This window comes from Larus michahellis, chromosome 5 (assembly GCF_964199755.1).
Source record: "Larus michahellis chromosome 5, bLarMic1.1, whole genome shotgun sequence".
NCBI classification, from domain to species: domain Eukaryota; kingdom Metazoa; phylum Chordata; class Aves; order Charadriiformes; family Laridae; genus Larus; species Larus michahellis.
In genome coordinates, this window is record NC_133900.1 from 36,882,991 (window position 1) to 36,896,096 (window position 13,106).

General features: G+C 39.1%; 1 protein-coding gene across 1 annotated transcript in view; it reads left to right on the forward strand.

Annotated features, from left to right (window-relative positions):
* Positions 1-13,106, forward strand: part of SNCA (synuclein alpha) — a 73,170-nt gene that overhangs the window by 17,255 nt on the left and 42,809 nt on the right. The gene's annotated exons all lie outside the window — the stretch shown is intronic.

Consider the following 13,106-nt stretch of genomic DNA (forward strand, 5'->3'; position numbering starts at 1 on the left):
GCATATTTTTCATTTCAACACCAAGGTGAACATTAAGTATTTGCACAATACCAAGAGTTACTACACTTTTATTGCTGATACACTGCAGTCATATTCTTTCACTTATACTAGGTGAAAAGTGACCCCAGATAGGTGGTGGGAATGATGCTTTCCAAAATGTGTATAGTGTTGTTTGGAAACAAAAATAACCCAGAAAAGACAAATACCTCCTTTTTGTACTGTTTTCTGTATGAACATTTAAGTGTTAGGAAAAAAATAAGATTATGAAGAATATTAGTATTTGCACAAAAATATGGGTGTTATGTGGATTCATCACGAAGAAGTTCTATGGTGTAGCTTATTTCCAGTTAGCATCCAGAGGAGCTGTTAAAATTGAATCCTTAAACTCTTTTTTTATCCTTATTGAAGTGTATTCCTGTCTGTCTGACAAATCCTATTGGTGCTTTAGTTTGGGAGGAAAAAAGGGGTATTACATTGTGGTAGGCATTCGCTCCACTGTGGTGGATTGGTCTTGAAAACATCTCACAAGCGATTTTGTTCTCTTTCAAAGCAGTTTTCCTGGGGGGCTTTTTAGTCCTTTTTTTGTTCAGTGATAAGTAAAATGTTGCTTTTGATGTGCCCGTGGTCCTTTGTAAAAGCTATGTTGAAGATTTACAAAATCGTATGTCTAATGAACTGCCAGGGGATACATGAGTATTGCATGGCCACAGTAGTCTATACCCTTAGCTTATGCTAAAGCTCTTTCGTAGTTTTAAGCTGAGAATATTCTTTTCTGTTCATAGGTCTTTGAACCCTTTAGTCAGTGTCATAAGGATCATCATTGCTGTAATACGCAATTGCGTACTTTAGTGTGGACCATACCTAATATTTTTTGATTTTAATATTAATGTATACATATAGATCCTTATAAGGTATGAAGCAAATCTCTGCTGACTTTCATTTAATTCTGTTCTGTATATTGTAAAGCTTAAATATGAGTCATGATGTCTGTAACAGAATAAAATCACATCTGTGAAATTACAGAACATCCATAATGTACATGCATATTATTCCACAGGCCTATAAATAGCATAATTATTCTGAACCAGTGCTTTGTTCTTTAGATACGCAAAACCATTCATTTGATTCTTGATACTGGTATTTTTAAACTAAGATTCTCAGTCACGTATGCATTATAGCCATCTACCTGATTAGTATCTGTGGCTCTGAATGGACTGCTCTACGTCTCTGTCCCTTATTGGTTTCACAAGGGATAAATAGCCATTTCAAAAACGTTAACATCAAAATTCGGTCATGTAAATATATTCTACAACGTAGTATTTCTGCATTTCTGTGCAGTTCAGAGATACATGAGATTGATTTTGCTTGGATTTTCCAGGTAAACCGACAGTTGGGTGGAGGCCAAGCGTGGGCATTCAGAATACCAGTGGGACACAGGTGCCTTGTAGGAAAGAGGGTGGGTCTTTCTGAAATAAGAGAAGGTACTAACCAGACATACAATCAAAATATCAATGTAACTTTGTGGTTTTTATCTCTATGAGGTTATGTCTCTTAAGGCTGTGATATCTTTAGTCTACACTCAACTCTGAATAAGAGATCACCAAGTAAATAATGACAGGACCAGAGGAAATGGTCTGAAGCTGCGGCAGGGGAGGTTTAGATTAGATATTAGGAAGAATTACTTTACTGAAAGAGTGGTCAGGCACTGGAACAGCCTGCCCAGGGAGGTGGTTGAGTCACCATCCCTAGAGGTATTTAAGAAACATCTAGATGTGGCACTTCAGGGCATGCTCTAGTGGCAGAGATTGTAGGTTGTTTGGTTGGACTCGATGATCTCAAAGGTCCTTTCCAACTGTGAAGATTCTGTGATTCTGTGATCACAACTAGCAAATTCATTGATTGAGCTTGAGTATGGCTAGCAGTGCATTTGGCAGGTTATTCTTCCTATAGACATCTATTTGGCATTCTCCTAAGTCAAACACCTGTGTATCCTGTGCGCCAGATGAACGCTTACCTTGATTACACAGTGTAAGCAAGTCATGGGCTTTAACAGGGAATTGCAAATAAAGCTTATCCATTAAAAGTGAATAGAAGCATGATTACAAACTGTTTCTCCACAGAAGACTAGAAGGCATTAGCCAATAGTGTATTATTTTAGTTGGCTTCTAAACTTGTAACAAATAATTTCTTCCAGTTTACATGGACCTGCATAATTGAGTCCAAGTTCCCCAGCTAAATGTAGCAAACAGTGACCTCCTGAGGCCCCTTCCAACCCAAATTGTTCTGTGAATTGCTATAAACTCAGCCTCATGGCAACTGGAGGAGTTTGCTTATTTGCCATAAATTCTAGGATTGGGGACTATGAAATAAATATGATCACCTGCTTCCAAACATGGGTCTGGAAGCCAACCTAAACTAATGGGTATTGCTGGGATCTGCTGCTAGTGATCTGCTCACCTGCATGAAAGCCTGTAGTCTTGTGAGGTGACGGGCATTTTTCTTGTGCCATGATGGAAGTCTGGTTTTGACTTTAAACGCAGTGAAAGCAGCTGTAGCGTTTGTTGTATTGTTGTATATCCTGTGGATACAACAATATGCAGGTTGGATGGGGCTTTTAGCAACCTGGTCTAGTGGAAGGTATCCCTGGCCATGGCAGGGGGTTTGGAACTAGGTGATCTTTGAGGTCCCTTCCAACTTTAAGCATTCCATGATTCTATAATATTTATGCAAAGGAAACAATAAACAGATTCTTGGCAAAATGCTTTCTTGAGAAGTTTGTCTGAGGTTGCCTGGTGCCACCTTTAATACTGGCATGCTTTGGACCATGAAGAACAGGTTTAACCATCCAGCTGAGGCCAGGCTGGAGGGCTGCTGTCACACCACAGTGTCACCTACCCACCCTGGGCAGTGCAAAGTGACAGCTGAGACTAGTGAGCGACAGGGCTGATGTGACAGTGCCCATCTGAGCACTGCCTGGGGGATTTACATTTTGGCAGAAACTCAGTGCTTAACACAGAAAGGGTGGCAGCAGCTTGTAGGCTTGTATTCATTTTAAAAGAGTTAACATACTGCAAGTAGTGTTTTAAAAATGACAAAACAAATCTTATTTAGATTCCAAAAGTTTTTATGCATTGCCAGTATGCATCTATTAAAAAAAAATTTCTAGTGCACGCTAGCATTTAGCATAGAGCCTATTAAAAATGGATTAACTTTTTATAAACTAGTTGTAAATTTAAGCCGAATTTTAAAAATTAAAATTTTAAAAATAATAATGCTGTTATTTGTAATCATTGGGACTCTTCCTGAAAGCAAAAAAGAAGTTGCTTCTTTTTCATGCTTTCTTCTCTCTGTTAAGAGAAGATAATAAACTGAAGTACTGGGTTATACAGGTAAAACGTTTGCTTTAAATTTATTCTGTGCCTGTGCGTGTTTTATTTCTGTGTACAGTGAGAGTATGCTTTTAAATTACTCGAGTAAAAAAAAAAAGGCAAGATTAATGATAATTACGTTTACTGTAGAAATGAACATGTTTTTTTCTAAGTTAAGAAAACTGTGAAATCCTTTGATCATTCTATTTTCATCTCAGCATAAGCGTATAGATCCAGATAGTATGGAGAGGTACTAGCTAGTGGATACCTAGTGTATAATACTGCCTGAGGACAAAATATGGATTATAAAGTTTATTATTTTCATATAGGTAATTAACTAATTGAAATTCTTAACCTCATTAAATTCATGTTATTTGGTTCTCTAGTAGCTCAAGAACAAATCTCTCGGTAAGTTCTATGATTTTTGTGGTGAATAATTTTATCTATACTGTTATAGCACCAAAAATCCCACTCAAGCTGAAACCTCAAGGTACTTGAAGTACTATGCAAAGGTTTTTCTGTGCTGTAGGTCTTACTAAAGCAAATGGAATAACAGGCCTTGTCCTTACCATGTTTAGCATCTATATGGATCACGTTTGGTATCTGTGTGCGCTAAATACTTTTTCTTTCTAGAGTGTCTCTTAATTTAACACATTTACAGTAAATAGCACTGTAAACACAAACATAAAATTAACAGTAGCAGAGAACATATAGATAGATAATATACTGTTGTGGTTTAATCCCAGCCAGCAACTAAGCCCCACACAGCCACTTGCTCACTCCTGGAGAAAATCAGAAGAGTAAAAGTGAGAAAACTCGTGGGTTGAGATAAAGACAGTTTAATAGGTAAAGCAAAACCCGTGCACCCAAGCAAAATAAACCAAGGAATTCATTCACTGCTTTCCATTGGCAGGCAGGTGTTCAGCCATCTCCAGGAAAGCAGGGCTCCATCGCGCATAATGGTCACTTGGGAAGACAGAACACCATAACTTCGAATGTCTTTCCGTTCCTTCTTCTTACCCCAGCTTTATATGCTGGGCATGACGTCATACGGTATGGAATATTCATTGGGTCAGCTGTCTTGGCTGTGTCCCAGCTTCATGTGCACTCCCAGCCTACTGCTGGTGGGGTGGTGTGGGGAGCAGAACAGGCCTTGACTCTGTAAGCACTGCTCAGCTGAAACTGAAGCATCCCTGTATTATCAACACTGTTTCCAGCAAAAATCCAAAACATAGCCTCATACTAGCTACTATGAAAAAAATTGACTCTACCCCAGCCAAAACCAGCTTATATATTTACATCGCAGGTAATATAACTGATTGGTTTAATTACCAAACTTTCAGGGAAAAAGAAAACTGGTAGTGGGAAGACTGTCAATTTAGCCATTAGGCATTTTTTTTCCATATAAAATATTATTAAACTTAAAGCCCTTACTAATTGCCTTTAATATGAAAAATAATTTAGAAGAATGAAAGCGATGGTAACTTTGCTTTATCTTCTTCCCCCCCTGTCCCAGCCTACGTATCCTGGGACTCCTTGGAAGCCAAACACTGTCCTAACATAACTGCTCAGTGCAGCGGACCCCACAGGTGTAGAGTATTTCTTGTCTTATTACTGTTCTTGGTCAGAACAGCTACTCTTACAAACAACTGAATTTTTCCATTGACTGTCATACATTGCTCAGAGCCAGGGTGAATCCACTTTGGGGAATCACCAGGATCAAATATACCAATATGTAGGAGCCTTTTTCCTCCTTTTTACAAGGAAGCTCCATGAGACATTGTGCACTGCTGAGAATAAAGACGTAATGAAACACCTTTTAATTTTGATTAAAAGAGAGCAACTCAGTTTTGATTAAGATACCAAGCATCACAGTGTACTCCAGTCAGCTATTATTTGTTCGTTTGGGCAATCTTACTGTCAGAAGGAATGCAAATCCTCTAAGTGCCTCCCAAGTTTCATCTCTCTTTCAGTAGCAGAATGGAGGTTTTTTTCCTACTTTATTAAACTCCCATTTTGAAATGCAAGCAATGTCTTATCTTTCAAATATTCCTGTTCTGTCTTGTCGCAAACTAAGATTCCTGAGTGTTCCCAAAAAAAGTGTTAATTATCACCTGTAGTTTAAAAAGAAAAAAAAAGCGGAATATGAAATATTTTTTTGCACTTTACATTTTGCATTTTAAAAATGTAGAGATCTGTTTAGAAAACCTTCTACAGAAATCTTATGTGGAAATGACTAGAAATTTAGGATCGACATTTGGCTTTTACTGAAGTTATCTTGGGTAGCAGTTACTGAAGTTTAAGTGCCTAACATTAAAGTCCCCATCACTCTTTTAGTAGCCCCCTTGCTACCTGCATAGGATATAAATGCCTTGCTTAGTACTTGAAAAAGCTCAAACAGGCATTTTCTCATTTTGTCTCTTTTTATCTCTTTGAGATGTATTTTACATATTTTATTTCCTACTGTGCTAGAATACTGACATGCCACATGGAAAATTCTTGAAACTTTTAAAACGGATTTTTTTAATGGATGTTTTTGTAACTAAGGTTCCAGAAACAGGTGTAATTATCGCAAAATTTTGGTTTAGGTGGAACCATGAGTTTTGACAGAATATTAATATCTCCTGGTTTTCTGACCATCTCTACACTCAGTATACTCTACAGAGTGCTTGGCTCATTGGGGAATCACTGTTCTCCATCTTCTTTAGAGTCTGTAGGTGAGTCGATTAATCTTGAAAAGTTCAGCTCAGAAACACAAAGGAAAAGGTACTGAGCATAGAGATCTGATTTACTTCTTCAGAAACAGAGTTATGGAGTTTTTCCACCTTTATGCGATTAGCCAGCTGATGTCTCAAAAGGCTAACAGACCCCAGTGAAGAGCAGAACAGTAAGTGCGAGTTACATGAGACATAAACTGTTGTTCTTTTGTGGGAATAAGCAGGCTTATTCATGTCTCCTAGAGCTTATTATGAGGAGAAAGTCAAGCCTTGAATTTCGCAAAGAAACCTTGATAAGGTTTTGGTGTGGCAAATGCAGAAATAGCTTTCACCCTATTAACTTCTGGAGTTGATGCTTTTCTGTAGACACTGCAGAGCAAGCAGGCTGCAGGAGCGCGGCAACATCTAATTGCCCTCCTCAACTACTTCTTGCCATTTATGGCTTTAATATAGGGTCACAGTAGAGAATGGATAAGTTTATGATTAAATATGTGTAATCTAGATCCCTAGCAAGCCTGCCACGTGGCCGGAGGTCTAACCCTCTGCACTTGATCCAAGCAGCGCCACTTGTGCCCTACCGTGCAATGCAGAGGGCTGGGATTTTTGGTTGTTCGGGGTGAGCCAGACCATGGTTCAGATGTGACACTCTTGTTTGGTCTGTAGGAGCAATTACAGCAGTACTTTGGAAAGCTTGCATACTGTACTTTCTGGTAAGATAACTAGTAGACAGTGCATCTTCCTCAAGGAAGCCAAAGTGTTTTAGATGATATCTAGAAGAAGGCCTACTCAGGTAGTCACAGCTGACACACAGCTGACACACAACCTCAATCAGACAATACTTGCTTTCAAATTTCAATTTAAATCATAACATGTGAAGAGCACATAGTTTGAATTAGGTTTTACTTTTTCCTTTATCATTTTCTTTCATTAATTTCTTGATGCATGATGTATGAGTGACTGCTGCAAAACAGAAAGGGTATTTAGCAGCAATTGGCGATGTTTCCTTTTTTAATCTATGTAGATGGATTGAGAACGGAAGAATGAGGAGGGAGATTGCCCACTAGCGGAGTCCACATTGCTCAGGAGCTGAAGACCTCTCTTAAGAGAAAGCATTTGTTAGCTGTTTCTTTGAGTTCATGGAGGAAGTGTGACTGTCAGTGAAATGACATATCTCTTTGATTGTAGCGTAGTTGGACTGATTTATTTTAGTAGGGCCTTTCTGACTGGTCTTAGAATTAATGATGGTGTATTTTATTAAAACACCTGTAACAAATCAACTCCGTAAAGCTGATCCATATTCTTGAAACAGGAAACTCTGATTTGTTATAAATCATAAGGCAGCCGTAGGTAGGCTGTATTAAAGTTTTTTGGCTCTGCTTTATGTACACAGTCAAATCTCCCCTTTGTGGCAGTGCACGTATTTTTTGGACGAGAAAGCTCAGGAATCATCTATGTTGTACAGAGGTATGAATGTCAGTAGACTTGTGAAATTGTATTACAATTCTGTATGAGTGCTCTGTATTGGAGTGCAAGTGGCTTTGTTTCAATTGTAATTTGTTTCCAAAACAAATTCAACAATTACAGTTGAGGCCAGTTAATGCAGTTTCATTAATACAGTTCTGTTTTCCTTTGGTGTTTCCACACAGGCAAGCCCCACGTATGTAGCTTACTATATGTTGATACTGCATAATGGCACTGTAAAAAATAGTACATAGCACTTGAAGCAGACTCTCATGTTTGCAAGCAATTTCATTTGATGAAATATGCTAATGATGCCCATGGAAAACAGGTTGATAATTAGGAAGGCCACAGAAGTCACCAAGCCAGCAAGGAAATCCTACGTTTTTCTTCTACCTTTCTTTTGCTTTATGATAAGATTTTACCTGTCACTTCCTTCTCAGCAGGTACGTGCAAGTTCTGGTAGCACTTCTGGACACGAGTAGCTTAATTTCATTTCACTCTGAACACCGCTATTTGAAATATTTAAAACTAGACTGGGCAAGATAGAGATGAATATGCACAGAAAATAGCAATACTCAGGAAAAAACAGATGGTGAAAGATGGATGGCTCCAGGTAGGAGTGCTAGAGTTTCTGTGTGTGTTGAAGAGAATATTGAAGTGCTGGGAGGATTTTGAATTGCAACCTGTGCTTTCCCTCCCCGGTTAGCAGAGAAAATGCCTTTTCTGCTGTGGGGCATGTTGTCAGTCCTTTTTCTCAGAGGGCAAAATAACAGTATTTAAAGGAAGACCACATTCTCTGTGTCAAAGTACTTCCATGCATTGACATCTGTGACTCAAGCAGAACTTGAGTTGAGTCACAAGGTAAGAAAACTTGTGTGGTATTATCTAAATAACCTGGAGGTTATTACTCTTCATTAATTCAGGAACAAATATGAGATTAATGTAAAGGTCTTGTGAGTTTTCCTGGCTTCCTAATGGCTTTCATGCTGTGAGATAACGTTTTAGTGCAGACTGATGTTCCGGGTTTACCTGCTGCCTTCATTATTTCTGACCACAATGTATTCCTAATTACCTGTGGAGGAATTAAGACGAGGAGCTCTTGGGTGGCATCAGATTGCTCTTTGTTTTCTAGCAATCGCTGAAGAACAGATTTAGCTTTGACCTTGCAGAAACAAAGTACCCCCACCCTGAAACTGAATGTGCCTGTCTCCCTTGGTCTCCAAGAACAATTGTTTGCTAGCTGATAGAAGGGTGCATGCATTCTCCGCTAGGAATTGCTCATATGTCATGGTAGTGAGATAATATTTGTAATATCTACAAATAGCACAACACAATTTTTAATATCTTTTTCTTTAGCTTGTGAGGGAGAAGCAAAAGACGCTCCCCATCATTTTACCAGGAGACTGACTTTTGCATTTATTATAAGGGTTCACTTGTCTGCAGTCTGTGCTCTTTTTCCTCCCTCTTGTCTTCGTTACCTTGGTCTCCCTTCCACCTCCTATATCCTGCATCTCCCAATATCCTTTCTAACTAACCTAACATGCCCCTGTAGCATGTTCCAGGCTGCTGCGTTTGTCTCCCCTGTATGTGCATGTATGGCCATGGCATTACGCAAGTCTCCCAGGCTAACGTGGGACCGGTTCTGTTTCACAGTGTCCCCAGTCTTTCCTATGCATCCGTCTGTGGGATTTCACGCAGTACTCCCAGAAACGTAATTTTTTTTTCCTGCTTTAAATAGTTGCCAATCCCATGTTAAATATTCAGGAAGGTGCTGCTTGCTGAGAGGAATATGTTTAAGTTCGTTTGGGGATGATTCATATTCACGCCAACTATTCCTGTTCTTGCCCGCTGTTGCATGAAAGGTTTGGCTGTTTCAGATGGGAAATGGTTTTACGTAAGCCATGATAGTTGGGCAAGCTTAATAGTGGCAATTTTATGCAAATTAAGGCACAGGTTTTATAAGCTTGCAAACATTACTGGGTTACACTAATGGTCTCCTTAGCATCTTCTGCCATGTTTCAGTGCGCCTTTCCGCTGCTGGCCAAGATGAAGCGTGTAAGCTTTGGAAGGTAAGGAGCTCAAATGTGAGTCATTCAGTACCTATCTGGAAGTCATTACCTTCAGTGGATTTGTGATGATAACTAGTGCCATTTGCTGATATTGAAAAAGCCAAACATTGCAGCTGGCAGGGTTTTTTAGCTAGCAATGAAAGTTTATGGTGCTGAAGTGACATTTTGGCAAAGCACTGCAATGTGTGTTTATGTCTGCCAATCTCTATTCAGCAAAGCACTGCAGTGGGATGCTTAATAGGTATGAGTGGCAAATTGAAGTCCTGGATTGATGTAGTGATGAGGGGCTGTATAAACTTCAAAATGATTCAGGACTGAAGTGTGGAGGAAATACCTCTCTGTGGAGAACTAGATTAATCTGTATTTTCGTAATGTCAATCCAGTGTCATTTCCCCAAAACCAAAAATAAATGCCATCTGTAGGTTAAGAGGAGAGGGAGGAAGAAAGAAAGAAGACAGGATGCTTTTATTCGGAATACCTAATTACTGGCAGTGCTGTTATTACTGTTTATAGAAGGGAGTTTATATGAGGACTAGTGATAATCAGCAAATACCAGTGTCATATGATACACATCGTTTTGTGGCTATTTTGACTTCCTGAAGGATCTATGGGTTAATAGGTAAAAGCTTGTATATACCTGTGGATGTCTGGGACTTCTTCAAAGTGGCTAGCACGCAATGAAAGAGAAGAGATGACCCATCTTTTCTACAGTAAACTGTCATTAAACTGTCTGGCTCTCACCTGCTTTCAGCTGTGCTGAATCTGTCCCTTACAGAAAGTTGAGTGGCCTGTGTAAGGGTTATTGTTAACAATCTTTCTGGTTTTACCTACTTATCTCAAATAAAGTGTTTCAAAAGCTTCCGTGATATATATGGAGACTGGAATTTGTTACTGGAGAAAGCTACATTGAATGTCCAAGAAATACAGCTGAAAATTTAGATTGCAAACCTTTTTTTGCCAATGTCTTATGTGAAATATTCCCTGTGAGGAAACTGGAGGTGTAAGATGCTAAAGTTGTCCTCTAAAAAAACATGCTTTTTGCAAAAGTGAACCAGGCAGAGAACCGGATTCTTAAACGTATTGGACGTATTGATTGCCCTCCAAGCTTTCGGTGTTAACTTTCAGAGCTGTTTGCTTGTTCTTTGTTAGCACATTCCCAGGAGGTTTGCCAGGCTTGGGTCAGAAAAGTCAAAATGAAGCTCAAGATGAGGAGACACAGCCAATAAAGAACTTCTTTTGCCCTGCTTAGTAGGTTAGCTACAAACAGAAAGAGGAGCAGTCTGTAACTGCACTTCCTTCAGAAGCACTTAAAACAGGATTTGTGCATTTGAAGGTGCTTAATCCCCCTGTCCTACCTCCCACTCCATCCTGTGTGGAAGGGACATCACCTAGAGCAGCTGATACCTTGCTCGTATACGTTAGCCACATTTATTTCTTCTCTGTGGCTGTGGGACAAAGCAAAGGCTCTAGGCCTTTTTTGGCTGACCTTTGCTATACCTTTTCATTGTGAGATGTAATCCTGTCTTCATGTGCTATTGTATGTAAAGAAGATATGTGGATTTTTATATTTCTTTTTTCTTACTAATTCCCTGTGATGGCTTTAGGGCCGAAAGGGTGCACTCGGGTCTAAATGGACATGCATTGCCCTAGAGTGGTGTGAAAAACTCAATTAGGGTGTCAAGGTGAGTGTCACTCATGAGAAATGTGTTCTTATCCGTAGAGACAGTATTTCTAACAGGGAGTGTGCATTCAAGCTGAAGAAGGGAAAATGCCAGTGGTTGAAACAAACTATCACATCTACGGAAAATTATTTTTACACCCAGAAATGCAAAATATGTTTGTGGAAGGAAATTACAAGGGCAACCGAGCTAGAGTAAAGAACGCTTTTTTAGACTCTTCTTAATTTTCTGTGAGCCTTTAGGAAGGAGCCTGGAAGCTGTAAAACCTGTTGTAATATTGAGAAATGACTACCAGCTTCTGATTGTTTCTAATGTGAAGTATTTATTATTAATTAAGCTAATAATTTATAATCAGTTAATACTTCAAAGGTCTTAAAATGCGTGGTTTAATTCTAAGCATATATGCAGTCACTGGAACTGCCCAAAATGCCAGTTTGGTAGAATTTTTATCCCTAACGCAGTTTATAGGTGATACTGTGCACATGAAACACTTATGCTTTGCCTAATGAATGTATTTATGGCAATTAAAAATAACAACATTACACTGTGGCATCAAACACTTCAGTTCATTACTTAACACCCAGCATATCTTAGCCATGTAAGAATTGCACTCTAGGATGGTTGTTTAACCCCTGTCTGACTTAGCTAATGCTTTGTGTACTTGATCTGAACAAATGCTTCTTTTCAGATTCCTAGTAGCATCAATTTTAATGGTTGGGTCGCTTTTAATTTTGTGCATGCAATATTTCATCTTACAAATCCCTCAAGATATAACTGGCAGAGTTCAGATAGACATACCGTATGTAAATTATTTTGTAGAGAAAGATCAGAGATCAAATGGAGCTGGAGGCTGAATTAATTTCCCTCTCTGGAGAAAATTATTCTAACAGGTTGTTGCAGATGAGTTGAATGTACCTCACTCAAAAGAGAAAAGCAGCAATATGTTTTATTGAGGTAAAATAATAACGTAACAGAGTTCAATAAATTCAATGGAATTTAACACAGTTCAACAGTGGTTTACCAAGGTTCAATAAGTTGGATGGCAAGGTTTACTTTATTAATTACTGCATGGAAGAAACATACAAAGGAAAATTGAGTTAGAATCGAGTTAGAATGATTCACACAGAGACCAGAGACGAACAGGGTTAGGAAGAACCTCCCGTTGAGTCACAAGGTTCAAAGTAAACCCCCTTGCTATCCAAACTCCTTATGAAGCCTAGGTGCTTCTAGGTCCAATCTTCATCTCAGACTTGGACAATGGTTGATGTCTAATGGAATTATCTATACAAAGTCTATAATAATTAATATTGAGTAGCTACATGGGTTAGTAATGTATCATTAGTGTTAATTCAGTGTGCTATCAGACACTTACTGAGGATCTGTTGCGAGTGAAGGATCTCTCTGCCTTGGGCAAAGAAGGATCTCTTAGTCTCAGATAAGGGATCTCAAACCTTGAGAGATGTTCCTGCTCAAGGGGAGAGTCACCTGGCGTGCAGTGTAGCTGCAGTTCAGGGAGAGCTCAAATTGGGTTCATCCCGATGTTAATATTTACAGAGTGAGGTAGTTGGCTGCTAGTCAATAGTATAGATGAGATAGATGTCTTAATTTTAGCTCTGGTATCTTGTTCTGTGCTTTGATTATCTTGCATTTTTGGGCTTCAAAACTACTTTTTGAAATATCTTTCTGAGGCACCTTTACTCCATTGTATGTAAGCCAGCAGCTCTCCAGCTCGCAGGTTCGTCACAGGGCATGAGGCCTGTGTTGCTCCTTAGCCTGAACCAAAGTAGGGGTCAAGTGTATTTGTCACACAGG